Source organism: Ambystoma mexicanum, chromosome 3p, assembly GCF_040938575.1.
Source record: "Ambystoma mexicanum isolate Mex_15411 chromosome 3p, UKY_AmexF1_1, whole genome shotgun sequence".
NCBI lineage: Eukaryota > Metazoa > Chordata > Amphibia > Caudata > Ambystomatidae > Ambystoma > Ambystoma mexicanum.
In genome coordinates, this window is record NC_090925.1 from 870,932,989 (window position 1) to 870,949,659 (window position 16,671).

Consider the following 16,671-nt stretch of genomic DNA (forward strand, 5'->3'; position numbering starts at 1 on the left):
GCCTATAATAATGTAATTGAGGCCCTGAGGTGGGAGTTTGGCAGAGGTGTTGAGGTATAAAGATGATCTTAAGAGCCCTACAGAATGAAACTGTGAGGCTCTATTTTGCTGACAGTTGTCTTAGTGTTTGGCTGACTGGGCATAAGGCAAGCTGCAGGATTTCCATAGAAGGGGAACATTTCCGCTGCCTTGTATCCAGCCTATGTGGATATGCAGCTGATTGTTGTAATTCTACATCGTGCTTTTTACCCCTAATTGCTTGCTCCTTCTGACTGCCACCTCCCTCTGCGTTTTTCCTACTTCACCCGGTCAGTGTGGCTAGCGGAAGGGAACCAGTCTTACCTTACCTCCTCTTAACAGCAGCATTCAAACAGGTAACGCCAGTAGTTGTTCACATTGCGGTCAGGCCATGCAAAGACACTCTTGACACGTTCAGTATGGTTGTTTCAAAAGTACATTTATTGCTAGTAAATTAATGGTTTGGTTGAATGCATATACACACTATCAGGGTTCTCTAGAAATTAGTGTTCTCTAGAAATGATGAGGGAACTTCCAAGATAACAATGTCAAGGATGGAATGTCATCAAGTGAGGTTTCCAGGGCTGGATTTCTACACCTTGCTTGTTCTATAATTCCTAGTCTTATAGCTCTCAACCCTCGTGGAGAGCCCTATTCTACAAGTACTACAGAATGGCCAACAGAAATGTTCATCCTAGGCTTAATGAGTCCTTAGCAGTCGGTCTTCCCCAGACTTTGCCATTCGAAGATTCTCACAGATGGCCCACTCTTTGGCTTTCACCTTTCTTGGGATTCACAACAAGTCCCTCCTGGACCATTCATTCATTCAGACTCCACAACTGGTCCTACCCGGACCTCAGGTTTCTCAGGATTCATCACAGGTTCCTCCTGGAACTTGGCTTTCATACGATTTACAACGCTTCAATGGGAATTTCTCCCCTCCTCGGTCAGGGTCCTTGCCATGCAGTCAGTATTCTGTATCCCTCCTGTCACAGGTCAGGTGTCGATCTTCATTTCTGCTGTATGACTTCTCTTTCAAATGCTGCCTCGCTCCTCTCTTAAACAATCTCTCTTAAGCAATCTCTTCTCTCCATCTTCCTTTTTCCCTTCAACTCCCACCTTCTTTTCCACTTTCTTTGTACTGTATTCAAATGCTTTCATGGTCTTTCTCCTCTCTATCTCTCCTCCATCATTTCTTCTTACATCCCAGCACACTCTCTCCATTCTCAGCACCTTCGCCTTTTTACCTCTCGCAAGCCTCCTTGTGCTCCTTCGCAGTTTTCACTTTTGGCTCCTAAATTATGGAACAATCTCTCACCTGACATCCATGCCTCCCCCTCTCTTCCTATCTTTTGATCCTGTCTTAAGGCCCATTTTCTACTGTCACCTGTCTCTGAATGACCTATCCTTTATCATGTAACTTATTTTGTGTACCCTTCTTAATTGAGTGTAAATAGTTTTGGCGAAAGTGCTCTAAAAATACAAACAAAATACAAATACTAAAAAAACAATAGTTTTTGTGTTTGAATTGCTTTATTGAACTATACATTCAAGATTGGTGGTGTGGACATGTGGGGCTGTCGAAGTGGTGGTGCAGTGGCCTGGGGCTCAGTGGTGTCAAAGAGTGATGCCAAAGTGTGATGGCATGAAATGATGATGTAGTGGGGTGGTGTGGACTAGCAATGTGATGTGGAGTGGAGGCATGGAGTGGTGGTGTAAAGTGGGTGTGGGGTGGTGGTGTTGGAGATGTGGTACAGTTGTTCAGCAGAGTGCTGGTGCAGTGTGGTGGTTAGGGGTGCAGAGGCGTAGCTGTGTGGTATGCAGTTGTGGTAGTGTAGAGTAGTGCCGTGCAGTGGTGGTGTGGTGGAATTGTGGAGTGATGGTGGATTCGAGTGGGGTGTAGAGTGGAATATCCCTACCTGATGTCTGGAGAATGGAGAAACAAAAAGAAAATCTTGCTTCACCGCATTCGTCTGCTTCGAGCAAACAAGCCCAAATTCCTTTTGAAAGAGATCCAAAAGATGTGTGAAAACTATAACAAGTGTGAGGGTCCAAAACACAACCAGGTATGATTTTTAAAGGGGAAGTTCTCTCAGGAACTGTATTGGCCCAAGCGATCGGGCATGTATTTTTGAGCATACATCCATTGATGCTAAAAAGAAATTCCATTGCACCTTACCTTCGTTTTTCTCACATTTACACGTTATGTTGTGTTGATTTATAACATGCACAGCTACAACCCAGGGGCAGTCTCTTGGCTCACACGTGGCTCTGCAAAAAGGAAAGACGGGTAGGGAGGATAGAGGGATAGGATAGGTCCAGAACCAAGAGAAACTTGCATCTGTTTGTGTTGGCTTACAGATGGGTTGATTGCGACCACTGGCTTGTTGTATCCATAAGGGGGATGCCCAATGCCTGGGTTGTTTGTTGGGAGTGGATATCAGTTATGTTGAATGGTTGTTAGTTGTCTATGAATGTCTATTATGTTGGGTGTGTGTTTTATGTGTTACATTGGCTGGTATTTAAGATTTTGGTTGTGTGCACTGGCTTGTAGTGTCCATAGGGGTAAGGTCCAGTGCCTGGGGCTGTTGTTGTATGCAAGTGTAAGTTATGTTGCTTGTGTGTTTGTGTATAGTTAGGCTGGCCGAATGTGCATGCATAGTATGGGAGGTGTGTAGGAGGGGGGCAGCAGCAGCATATTTAGTACATTGGTACTAACCACTCTGGTTACTTTGAAACCACCAGTTAATGACTTATACACAGATGTGAGATGGGAGCACCCCGCGGTTACAGTTTTGTTGCGCGGTGGTGCCCCCACTCACATCCATTACGTCCTATGTAAACAATCAGAATGCCCGAAAATCATGGGAATCGTGTGTTCCCTTCATATATAGGCACTTTTTAGTATCTCTAATTTCCTACATCTATTGCAACAGACTAAGGTCACTTAGAAGCCCTCAGTGAACGACCTATACAAAGATGAAAGATGGGGCACCCCGCAGTTACAGCTTGTACCGTGGTAGTGCCCCTACTCTCATCCATTACACCCTATGTAAACATTTACAATGGCCGTGTATATGGGAATCATGTGTTCCCTTCATATATAGACAGTCTCTAGTATCTTTAATTACGTACATCTTTGTTTTCCAATCCTTTGGAATATACCTGGGTCCTTAGGACCATTGAATCTTCCATAGTAAGTATAAGCCTACATACACAAAAACCAACTTTGCTGGAAAAATGGCATGGTGCGTCGCCATGATTACTCAATAGCGAACCTCCGCCCATACCCACATGGCCGACTCCGAATGAGCCTCACGCGCATGCGCGGTGTTGCCGTGACTACAGTGAACGCTACCAGCATTTGGTCAGCGGACACTGCAGCAACTGGCACAGAGCGAAGAGCCTCTGTAAACAGGTGAGCCTCAGTACATTTCCGTACAGCTTCCGAGAGCGGTCTTCCCCCTGAAGTCGCCCTGGGAGCCATGAAACATCGGAGTGCATTATGCACGCCCTTCGTTTTAACATTGAATGTGGCCACAGAGGGCCATTACACCTTCCCTGGAGCGGCTTCTATTAAACACACTGTATTACTAGGACACATATAAGCATATGAATAATCGACACCAACTCTGGTTTTAGGGTTTCTCGTGCCGTTACCTGCCGCTTCCCAGTCTCCTGAGAGTTTCATTCTGAAGACTGGGTGAGTGATTCAATTTAGTTAACTATGTACCCTCCAACCCTGTGAGACTAGCATGTTAGAAACAAGATTTTTGCCTCTAGTTACCGTTGTACTTTCCTTTGAATAGGTCTTGATCTTTGATAGTTTAGCTTTGGAAGTCAATCTTCATGTATAAATAGATTAAAATACTTGTTATTTTCTAAATTCCCCACAGAGGAAGATTTAAAGAAAATACAAACCACTATTTGCCTTTATGAACACAAGAACAGTGAAGCCCCACCCTGAAGATGGATCTATAGGATCCGAAACGTGTTGGTTATTTTAGCAATATCTACAAAAAGGGCTTCCCTGGAGGGAGCAGTTAGTCTATAAGAACTCCCACAAACTTTCCCAGACGGGAACCGATGCACACATGAAAAGTTGTTTCTAACTTATACACTTGATTTTGCTTGTATTGGTCGTTTGTTACGACATACAGTAATGATGGCATGACTTGATGTTGGTTCATGTCATGCGGAACAAATGTATATAACACATTGTTTGTCAATATCCTTGTTGGGAAATTTCAATTTTTTTAAAAAACGGATGATGGGTGAATTAAAACAATGAGTGCGATAAATGTTTTTCTTTGACATTTCTGGTCTATTGTATCTAACATTTTATTTGAAATAATTGCTATTGCATTGACTGAAGAAGTACCATTGAATTAAATGATGTTTATGAAGCCAAACACATCAATATAAGCCTGATGTTACACAGTGAATCCAAATTATCATCATTATTAGTATTATTACTATTGTGGTGTTAAATGAATTATTGAACTTAGGTTCTCCAAGAGTGCATCTGGGCTTACTGCTTAGTAATACGCAGTTCTGGTTTTAGTACATGGATACTCTCAGTCCTTCTAGGTGGCTAATCTAAATGTGACGCATGGCTAATGTTTATTGTAACACATATCACATCCCCCAAAATTACATCTAAATCCTGCATGACGTCTTCCCCCTAATATACTTATAGGTGCAACACATTTCCTTCCACATTTAGGTACAATGGCTAACTAAGAAGCTTATCACAATGGCTGACTATGGAGGGTAGCGCAATTCAATACACAGGCTAACTATGTTAGCATCTTTCACAGAGCAATAGTAGTGGAAGGATGCCTGGGTTTTTGGAGCTCATCAATGGTGTGCTTCCCAACTGTATCGCCCCATGAAGGCTGTTATAGGGTGTGGCAATGTTGAACATGAACTAGCTATGATGCGGGACACAATGGCTAACTATATGGTGCAGCCCAGTTATATCTCAGTGCGTAGCAGGGGAGCCTAAAGGCTATACCAACAGTTTGGATATGAAGTATGGCCACTGTATGTAATTTAGGCTTCATCTGGAGTATAACTAATTTACATACTAGGATTGAGTCCCAAGTATTCACCTTACACAATTAGGCTAGATAATAAAAGGAAATCAGTGTGGTGGGGTTTTGCTGGGGTACAATAATGGCTGTACACCCTACCCTCCATGCGAAACTCACTCTTGTGCTAATCTTATCCATTGATCCATCACCCTAAGTTCAAGTGCCCTTGTGCCCTTGTGGCAGTAATTCACATCGCTGCCCCTCAAGCTGACATCACTAGACGCTTACGCCACTTTTCACAACGCCAATGCAGGTCTCATTCCAACGTCCTCTGTGCGCAGTCTATTGATGTGTCTCCATGAAAATGTCAAGATGCCTCTTACCTCAATAACTATCAACAAACCATTTCTGATCATTCTGATCAGACAACTTGGAGTGTCAGTGTATTTCATTCAGAGCCTCCACAAGTTCTTTTAGCTGTATTCAGCTTTCTACCAAGAATGACATATTGAGAACACTACCTCTAACAAATTAACTGTGTAAGCGCTTTGTGAATAAAAATAATTTCTCTACTTTACAAATGTCTTTTACAAACCACATTAAAATTCTATATTTGCATGATTTCTTTTTTACATATGTCAATGCACATTTTAAAGTTTGGGCCTACTACTCTTGTCTTTGCACTGTGGGTTTAAATAACATGTCTGTTTCTTCTCTTATTTATCTTTAGCATTTCATTTAAAAGTAAAACCTCATTTTGCTACTTTATCCAAACAAAAACGTGTTTTTTTTCTCACTGTTTATTTTATGCTTCTTCAATACTCAGGAATTATGGCAACAATTCAGCCCTACCTGTACAAACCCGAGTATATAGAGAGTAAATGGTTGAGAGGGAAAGACGCTGAAATGATAAGGAATCTGATGAAAGTCGTGACGATCAATCTCCAAAGCTGATACTAGTCGCATGGAAGTCGTCTCCACATGGTGTACCTGCTATCGATCTGAGGTGATGCCAATTTTGGTGGAGAACAGCTGTTGCAGAGAAAACTCTGGCTGCTTGGCCTACATAGATGAAGAAGACACACCACCGTTATGCGTTACCCAGCTGCATGCCTTCAGGGCAGCCTTCCTCACAAGATCTGTGTTGCGAATGATAATTGTCCTGATACACAAACGTAGAGCAACAGTCTGCCCTTGTAACCCAAGTAATGAGTTTCCTTTTTACACATTGTATTTTTAACAACCTAGATCGCTAAGGTTTTATGTTGTTCTCCTATTACATCATATCTTTGATGGATCACTGACGATAGAATTATTCTTGTATTTCAAAATAGGTCTCGTTCTTAGCTCAAGCCAAAGTATTCAACATTCTATTTAAAGACCTAAGAATTACATTTCTTTTACTTTAAAGTAAAAAACAATATTTCCCTATATTCAACATTTGTATTGCCGGAATGGACGTTCACATTTCTAATTCATCCCTACTTGAAAATAATACTACTGTCAGAACTTTGCTCGCAAAGGTACTTTTTTAAAGCTTACTAATCTATATTTCTAAAGGTGAAAATGTGTGGGTTTGTGGTGTAATGTTGTTCCTTATACAATTCCACACCGTTTCACCAATCTGCACCAGATTTTGCATAGAACCCTCAGGACAAGACTGGCTACCTGACATTTGGATACCCCACCCCGTTCCCCGGATATCAGCAGAAGTCAAAATGTGTTTGTAGGTTTGTGGCCTGGCAGAGGGTTGTTCCTTTTACAATTGCACACCATTTCACCAATTTGCACTACAGTGTGCATAGTTACTTGTTAGGACCCTCCAGACATTGCTGGCTACTTGACATTTGGACACCCCACCCCTTTCCCTGGATTTCAGCATCTTCACACATGAGACGGTTACCTGAAATCAGCGAAGCATTAATGTGGTCATAGAAGGACTGGTCCTGACATGAGTAACACAACTAGAGGTCCCTGTGGGACCATGAAAACCATGTTTCAAGACCCTAGGATGCACAGTTTCTAAGATATTCGCACTGCAACAAAATGCACCACGCCAGGGTGAGGCAACAGGTGGGGAGAGAGCACAGAAATCCCAGTATGCAGCACCACACCAACTCTTGTCTCCCCCCAAAATCTGCTCCAGTGTCACAAGTCTCTCCCCGTCTCACCTGTTTTTGTTGATTACTTGCGACCTTCTGGGAGTTCTTATTTTTTACGGTCCGGGATTTGTATAGACCCGAACGCTGATCTTCGGTGTCCAGCGTGAGGATAGCGGTTCAGTTTCCAGGAGCGTTCAGAAAGTCCAGGGTAACACCAGGAAGCAAACAAGTTACGCTCGGAGGCACGGAGGACCGTGACTTGAGCGCAGAAGGTTTTCCAGGAGTTTGGAGAGGGTAGGAATAGGACGGGGAATCAAGGAGCTGGGAACAAAGAATCAAGCGAGAGCCCCGATCGAACTCTGGCAAAGCACGTCCGACTATAGGTAGCGGTAGCGTTGAGACGCGCAAAGCCGCGGGGGCGTGTCTCTCTTGTAGGATGAGCAGCGTGAAACGCATAGACTGATCCGGAGCATTCCGTTCCAAGCGGCCATGTTGGAAGGAATACTGCATGCAATCCTCTGCGAGTCAGGGACCAGGAGGACCAGAAAGGACGTAGACGACAGTTCATGACATCCAGGGTATGTCAGCCAGCTACATGCGGCCATTCTCCGTGCAGTTTACTTCATTGATGAGAGTGTTATCGTGTCTGTCTACAGAACCTGTTCGGGGAATGGGTACTTTTGCCAGTGTCTTATATTTTAGAAGACAGTCCAAATAAAATAAATGCAATTATTGGATTAATTACAGTAAACTATTTTTGAATCTCTTACACAGATGGCACAGGCTTGTGGCCTATCAGGTGTTTACATGGTGGAATCATGGAAGACTGGGATTTCGCGTTCGATGATACCTGCCTGTGTGGTTCGAGCTATTCATGAGAAATTCCCCAGTGACTTCGGACAATACAAGTGATTCATACAGACAGTACCTCAACCACAGCCGTACAAGATGTTCTTTGTAAATGTCATCAACCTTATCTTAAAAAAGTGGCTTTTTACAAAACATATTTATTTTTCTATAAAAAAACAATAATATTTTTACATCAGATTTTCAAAAAATATTTGCATTGAGTATGTGCTTAATTTAATGTTTACATTTTTTCTTTCTAAACTCAATCTGTGACCATCAACATATAACAGGGCACAAACACTACAGTCAAAATAAAATGAAAAAGCACTTGCATTTAAAGGGCAATTGCAAATCATAATCTTATCATTTACTGGTATGTTTCCTTTTGACTTCATGTACTCTATATTACATTACATTCTGTTTCAGAACAAACTACTCTTTCAATAAAAATTGACAATCGGTAAACTTTCATTGACATGCTAAATTAAATAATTGAGGTAATATGAAAAGTGATTAAAACTAAATTGTAAGTCACCAATACCTCCAAACATATTGTCGAGGTGGGGAGGATGCCCCATTCTCGGGTATGCAACGGATAGGTAGGGAACATTCCACGCCCAAAAAACTGAAAAGGCTAAATGGCAACGGTGCTGTTTTATTGACAATATCTGAATAAAACAGGGATGGCGACAGACATTGGCGATCTCCAGCTATTTCGTGTCCAGTCATGCTTGTCACAGAGTTTTATTTCACATTGACATCAGAACAAATAACATATTGTTTAACTATAGAAGGGTTATGATTGGGTGAGTAGTATGGTACAGTATATTTTCTATATGGGGTTTAGTAGTCTAATTGTTCCGGTGCTATCAGGTAACTCCACCTGGGACCACCTACAAAATGATACATGGGGAACATGTCATTGAGGTGCATTATGAGTGGCTGATGCAACACTGTTGAGGTGAATGTTGAGGGTGGACAATAATTGATCAGGGATAACTTTCCCATCCTTGGAAGCTTGGACTGCTACCAGCACTTCAGCAACAATTGGAGGTTATGAGAACGGCCCCAAGGTGCTCCGTGTCCCGCCAAAGTTTGTTTTATTTATTTTATTGTGCATTTTTTAAGGCACTTTACACAAAATTGTGTTTCAAAGCGTTACCACTCCCTGATTCCCTAGACCCTGACCCAAGACATTTAGCTTTCAACTTTGTTCTGCATTGTATCATTTGTCCCCATGAGATGGATGGGAACGAAGGTCCCTGTCTGCCCATGTCTGGCTCTGATGAATGGGCATTCTCTGCCAGCTGCAAATCACGTGTGTGCGGACCTTATTTTGAATCATCCTGCTCAATGATTTATGACGTTTTTAGTCCCTTTTGCTATGGGTTTCATTACTTTCCTGGCCTCTGGAGACTTGTTCGAGCTACTTTCTCCTCAGTGTCAGGTATGGGCTAGTGTGAACTGAGCCTTCCCGGCAACATTTTTTTCTTGTTACTGTACATAGAATTATGTCCAATGTGTGGAAACAGTGTATTGTCTGTATTTTACAGACACTGGCTCAACCCTGGTTTCCTCTGCTAACCATGGCAATCTGTACCTTTGCTATCTGCGCTATTTAGTCTTAGCTACCCTGCTGGCTCTGACGAGATAGGGTCTCTCTGCTGTTTTATGGCTTCTCAATTTCCCCCCAACTTGCCCACCATGACAGCGTTTTCCATATTGATTTACATGGCCACTCATTTCAGTTGCCTTCTGCATAAGCAAGCGTTTATATGTATACTCAGGCGACTTGCATTTCAGCATAGAGAGAAGTGTATGTTTTCTACCCTAGTGGTTTGCAAGTGTGTTCTTTGTGTCTAAGTGAGATGTCATTCTTTTCCTTCATGGTTACAGCTCATCCAAGGGTTCCATCGCCTGCAGATTTATTGCTTTTGTGATGTCATCTGGTTAGAGTCTGTAAGGTTGTCTCAGGGAGTAACGTCTCTCGTATCAAAGATGCAATGGTGGTTAGGTGCTAGGTGCTATAAGCGACGTACACCGTTCATGTCTATAACGTTGAAACGGGGGAGGGCCATTGCGCTGATTGACACTCTCATTCGTCTCTCTTCATCCCCCCATCTGGTCGAGTCATCAACCACACCAACTGCATACCCCACCCCATTGATGGGTGTCTTGGGGGTCCACACCTTTGCTACCCCACTCAGGCTGTCGTGGTACTTCACATGTTCATCCAGACGCCAGGTCATATAGCAGCACTCCACGTACGTCTGGCTTGCACCAGACCCAACATCCCACATAATTGCGGGCATCCCGGGGCTACAATTATTTCTGGACAGAAGAAGGGACTCTGTTTTAGATGTGACTGCAGCACTTTGAGAGTTTGTGTGTTCCCATTCGCCTTAGTATCTATGTCTCCAAGTATTTTAATTCATGTTGTCTTCTGGGTTGTCTTCTTGCACTGTGCAATTGCTACTCTAATGACACAGAATTCGAATAATACTAGCACTAGCACAGCTATGAGGACCTTCAGACTATTAGCCATCCAAGGTGGGATCAAGGAAAAGAGATACACCAGCCAGTTGTCCTCAGCTCCTATTTTGTTTGTTTCTTCTTCCATCCTAGTATGTATGTATGAAAACAACATTATTGCTTCTGTGAGGGTTACATTTTGCTCATTGTGGGCAGCGAGGTAGGTGCAACACAACGGCCCAATTTCTTTACAGACATCGCCCTCTCTTTCTGTGATGAGGTCGAGAACATACCTATTCTGAAGTGTCATGAGCCTCACAGCTCTGAGTTCCGCCGTTATGACATTGAAGACTTTTACTGTTAAATTGATTGTCTGTAGCAGCTCCCATCTTGTAATTTGCAACCATTTGGCATTCACATTTGCTTGTATTCCATGGACGACTGTGGCGAAGAACATCTCTGTCCTGCTGAACCTTCTGTGCTATTCCGGTATTGCGTGTAGTGCCACTTCCATCTTCGCGGAGGCATAGTTTTCACGATTTACTCTGTTCAGCTCCACTGACTTCTTTTTCCACAGGTGTGCATTCATTTTGGGGAACCCATCTATTTTGATGTCCTTCTGGGGTTCTACCAAGGCTGGTGTATTCAGTTGTGCCAAGGAGCAGATCCCTGCCCAGTTCAGGGCCACGCATGTAGGCCTGGGAACCACAGGTCCAGTAGTGGTCCATCAGCACTTCTGTTCCCACTTTCATGCCAGGAATCATCGAGATGTGCTTGCATCCCCTGTTTTCTCCAACCTTCACTGGACCATTATTCTGGTAATATGGTGACGCATTCTTGAGGGATATTATGGGTAGGGGCCTGCTTCATTTTCTACCCAGGTAAGTCATTTTGAATATTCTGCCCAGTCCTTGAGGCACTCATCATTCTCTTTCTGCACCACTTCCACTAGGACTGTCAGGAGTGTGTGTGCTTTGCACCCCATTACCCCTTCCACCCATTCATCGCCTGTGAAGTCCTTCCCATACACTAATAGTTGGGGTCTCTCCCGTCATTCCCCCGATCTCTCTCCTTCCGGTCCTAGGGCATTGCAGCTCCTTTTGTGCTATTATTCTAACTTCCCCTCTGTGCGGGCCATACAGTATGTCTTGTACCATCTTGCCTGTGCTCCAGTAATCTTACATCATCGTCTGTGTCTTTATGTAACTATCCTCATATGGGAATGTCTTCTGTGACATCCATTTTAGTGTGGCCCACCTCCCCCGAAACTGGCCTCTAATGTTGCACTCTAGTTGCTGGGATTTTGGTGGCTATAAAGGTCCTGGAGGCGCACATGGCATAGAGAATGAGTGTATTGAGGAGGAGGCGGTTGGCTGTCATCCAGTTGTCGATATCCGTGAGGCAGAAGGCGAGGCATGGGTGGGGAGAGGCCAGAGAATTGGGAATCATGAAAATTATCTGTGTGTTGTTGGTGTAGTTGGAGCAGGTAAGGTTGTGAGAGTGGATAAGCACGGGGAGGGGGCTTAGTAAGAGGTTGAAGAGGGGGAGAGGGATGCTCCCTGTGGGACACTCTGAGAGACAGGGCAGGGAAGAGGAGAATGGAAGGGAGTGCCGATTTGCGAGCGGTTAAAGAGGAAGGAGGAGATCCATCTTAAGCAGAGTCCCTAATGGCTAGAGAGTGGAGTCTGTCCATGCGAGTGACATGGTTGATTGTGTCAAATGCTGCCGAGAGGTCAATGAGGATGAGGGCAGCATATCCTTCTGAGTTTGATGTGATGTTATTTTCATGTCATCCCAGATAGAGACAAGGATGGATTTGGTTCCATGGAGGCATCTGAAGCTGGATTGGGCAGGGTCGACAAGGCCATTGGATTCTGTGAAGAAGCAGAGTTGGCACTATGCTGTGCGATCTAAGAGTTTGGCAATGAAGCAGTTGTTTGAGATTGGGCGGTAGTTGGATGGGAGGAGAGGGTTGAGGGAAGGCTTTTTAAGTAACGGTTTGATGTGAGAGGTTTTTAATGCTGCTGGAAAAATGTCTGAAATTAGTGAATGGTTAATTATTGATCTAGTGATGCTCCCTGCTTAGGTAGAGGAGAGGATGTTTTTAAGGAGTGAGGGAGGGTAGGGGTCTCCAAAGGACCTTGAGGGGTGGCTGCTGGAGAGTAGCTTCATGAATTCTGGATCAGAGATGGAGGAGAATGAACAGATCCCTGCTGAGGTTGAGGGTATTGAGATTTAGGAACCATAGAATGATCTTTTGACTTTCCTTCCATTCAACCCTGTAGGCCCTGATCTCCCGGGTAAGGTTGGCTCTGTTATTGGATGTAGGGTCAGCCAGCCATTTACATTCCAGGTGGTGGTTGAGGGTTTTGAGGGATTTGAGGGAGAGAGTGAACCACTTTGGAGAAGGGCCTGGTCTGTGGGAGGAGGATCTAATAGGGGTGAGGTCATCAGAGAGCCATTGGCGGAGGAGGTTGATAGATGGGATTCCTCCTAAGGGTTGGGAAGGGAGGAGAGCAGGAAGCTAGCCATGTCCGGGGAAAGAATTACTTTGTTTCTATAAGCGGGACACAGGATGATGGGTCGGAGATGGTGAGGCGAGGCGGGAGAGGGGAGGGGGCCATACCATACTAGAGGGTGGGTGGAGGGTGGGAAGATCAATTTAGTGGAGCTGTATACTGTGTCAAGGGTGTGCCCTGCTATATGGGTGGGTTCTGATACAAGTTGGGTCATGTTGAGGGCATTCATGTTGTCGATGAGAAGACTGGTCATGGGATTAGAGGGGGTGTAACACTAGATGTTGGGGTCTCCTAGCAGGGTAAGCAAAAGGTGAGAGATCAGGATGGTCACTAGGGAGTTCAAGAGGGAGTCTTTGAAGTTTCTATTATAGCCTTGGGGGTCTGTAAAGGAGGGAGGGGGAAGGTTGGGATTTCGCTAGCAGGGATTCACAGTCAGCATTGCAGGATTGTTTCTCAGTATGTAAGATTGTGAGGTGTAGTTTGTGGAGGATGCCTTGCCCCCCTTGTCTGCTGCATCTATTGTGTATGACCAGGGAGTATCCAGAGGGGAAGGCCTCGAATGCGGTACATAGGAAATCATCAGAAAACCAAGTTCCAGTAATGAAGAGGATGTCTGAATTTTCAGAGGAGATAAAGTTGAATATAATGTGGCTTTTTTCGTGACAGATCTGGCTTTGATACGTATGCATGAGAGGCAATGGGATGAGTAGCAAAGTGAGGGGTGTGGGGGCAGGGCGGGCTGACTAGGTATGCAGGGGAGTGCGTGCCGGGGCAGGGAGCTTCAAATGGGGTATTCAGTGGAGAGGAGAGTGGAGCGAGGGCTATTTAAGGAAGTGGAGAGGGGTTGAGGGGTAGGAAGAGGGGATAGCAAGGGGGTGTTTTTGGGGGATTAGATGCTGGGAGTGGTCTGGGACTTGGAGGGAAAAGTGCATGTGAAGGTAGGGGAGACCTGGAGCTTTGAGAGTTGACAGGTGCAGAGAAGAGTGGATGTATAGGGTTGGGAATGGGGTAGGTCATCAAGGTATAGGGATCAGAGCAGAATGTCTTCTTGGAGGGAGAATAGGAGAGGATTGATGGGATGTGAGTTTACAGTGAGTGTGGCTTCTGTGTTTTGAGCGGAGTGGGGGTGCAAGAAGCATATGTGTGACAGTTGGCATGGCTGCTGATAGGGGAGTCTGAGCTGCGCTTAGGAATGGGAAGCCTGGGGATGGAAGGTGATGGATAGTGAAGAAGGGGTTGCTGGGAAGGATAGGAGAGTTGAAGATGAGGGCGTGTGTGCTGATGGGGCTTGAGGAGATGGCAGGAGTGGTGGGTGGCCTAGCAGAGCTTGGTTGTAAAGGGGAAGGGAGAGAGGAGCAGAGGGGGGCGGGGAGGGGTAGCAAACTGGTTTTTGGATCGCCAAAGAGCAACTCTGACCTTGGAATCGTTGCTAGGCTTGATGGGGGTGAAGTCTGTGTTGAAGGGAGAGATGCACCTGGGTGTCTAGGGGCTTTGTATATTTACAGAATCCTGGAGAAGAGTGGCAGGTGAAAGGGGCAGTCAGAAAGGCATTAAGGCTTCAAAGTGGGACGGTGGGAGGGGTTTGGATAGGGGAGGAGATGAAATTAAATGGTGCTGCTGAGTTCAGGATAGCTTCCGTGATCAGAAATTAGTGGGGAAGGGAGCATATGCTACAACTTTGATCTAGGTGGGAATTCACAGGAATTAGTCTGTTCTCCCCAAGGAGGAGCCCCCAGAGGCTAGAGAGGTGAGCCTGCGCCGCAATACTCTCCCTAAGTGTAGAGGCATGCAGGACCTCACCTAGTGAGACTCCCCCCGTGGAGACAAGGACTCGCGTTCCTGTGAGGAATTCTCTAAGGACCATCCTACCATTACCTCTTCAACCATGACACACAAGGACTTATACAAACAAGGAACCAATATGTATTCTTTTGTAACTGAAATTGTAAATATTCCTTTAAGAGAAAGACTTTCTTCCACTGAGATGAAAATTATGAATAACTAGGAAGGGCTTCAAGAAGCCACGCAAGAGAACAGGAGAAGAGAAGCTAAACTCAGGAAGGCCGAAGGAAACGTCAGCTCTGTGAGGGGAGGAGACTGAGAACTCCTGAGAGCCCAGGAGTTTCGCAGAGTCTGTCAAGACAGAGCTGAGGAAGCAGATGCAAGGCATCCTCAGGGGAGAGGAGAGAAGCTCGGCGGGGAAGGCCCTCAGCAACGTTATCTCTACAAAGGGAGGAGATGGAGAACCAGGGAGTTTCAAATAGGTTGTAGACCTGTAATAGATGAGGCAGACGCACATCTTCCTCCGAAGTGGACAGAGAGCAAAGCAGTAAGCGGGTGCGTGGCCATAGTAAAACAGTGGTGGACTGGAGGTCCTGTCAAACACACTGATACCGCTATTTGGACGAAACCGCGAAGCACACCAGGCATGGAGATACCGAGCACTGGTCAGAGGACAAGAACAAGGAGAGGAGGCATAAGAAAGGGACTGTAAATGAGTAAACGAGAAGCCTGAATGAAACGGAAACCCAGTGATGTTATCCCTGAAACAAGCAGATAATGGGGAAAGCAGGAGACCCAGGGAGGAGACGATAAATATTTATAGGGACACTCATAACCATACTAGTCGTTATAATGAAAATATACTATTGAGAAGAAGTGAATGATAATCATTATATGAGCACGGGGGAACCTTGTGGTGGACCTCAGCGCCCTTTTTTCCACTGGAAATTGGCTCCTTTTCAGGGTTGCATGAGAAGGTAACAACAGAGTCTCTGGCTCCCCAACTCCGTTCAAGTAGAATAGATTGTTGTATGCTGTTACGCTAGCAGGTTACCCATGCGCCCACGTTTTACCGAAAAAGAAGACTGATGACCTCTTTTTCAGGGTTACAGTGTGAATTTTAATGCAAATTGAAAATGCCCTCTGTGATTACACGTGTTTCGACGGCACTCCCGTCTTTCTCAAATCAGGGCCAAATAGTGGCTGTTTGTATATGTATCTTATAGTCTTTGTTGCAAGTCTCGGGTTAAATCCCCAACTCGGTTCCTCTTCTATGTGCAAAAATGTCCTCGTACCAGGTACGGGAGTGCCGTCGAAACACGTGTAAAACTCAGCGATTGACTATTTCTCTTTTTGTCCCCCTTTCTCCTTGTGCTTTGTTTACATTCATTTCAATTAATTGCACCTACACTTTGTAATTCTTTGCCACTTCCTAATGGCCCATGTCTTGTGGTGAGTCTGACTTTGGCTTAATGTTGTCTTTTTCATTTGTTGTACTGCTTTTGAATGTCAAAGCGCTTTGGAGAAAGGTGCTAAACATGCAGACAGGCAGTACTCATTCCCGTGGGCGAGTGAGTATGTTGGCTCATGCTAAGGGCACAGTGCTGTGCAGTACAGCGGCCGGCAGGGCTGAACCCTGAGAAGCTTTGTGTGGTGGTAGCAGAGACAAATGCAAATAAATGATACACTGAAGACCAGCCAGATAGTGTTGGCCATTCCCTCTGTTACTGAGAGAGCAAGCGTTACACGAGCGAGCTTAAATTTACAGGTATAAAATGTGCATTCTACTGCATGGTGCTGTAGTTCTTAATGATGTGGGGTCAAGTATTTCTTAGCATGGGAAACAGTCAGTGAGGCCATTTGGAATGGGTTTAACCTGATCAAAACTAAGGC

At 44.8% G+C, this 16,671-nt stretch overlaps 1 protein-coding gene across 1 annotated transcript in view; it reads left to right on the forward strand.

The window, feature by feature from the left end:
- LOC138581032 (sulfotransferase 1 family member D1-like) overlaps positions 1 to 16,671 on the forward strand; it is a 217,741-nt gene that overhangs the window by 193,452 nt on the left and 7,618 nt on the right. The gene's annotated exons all lie outside the window — the stretch shown is intronic.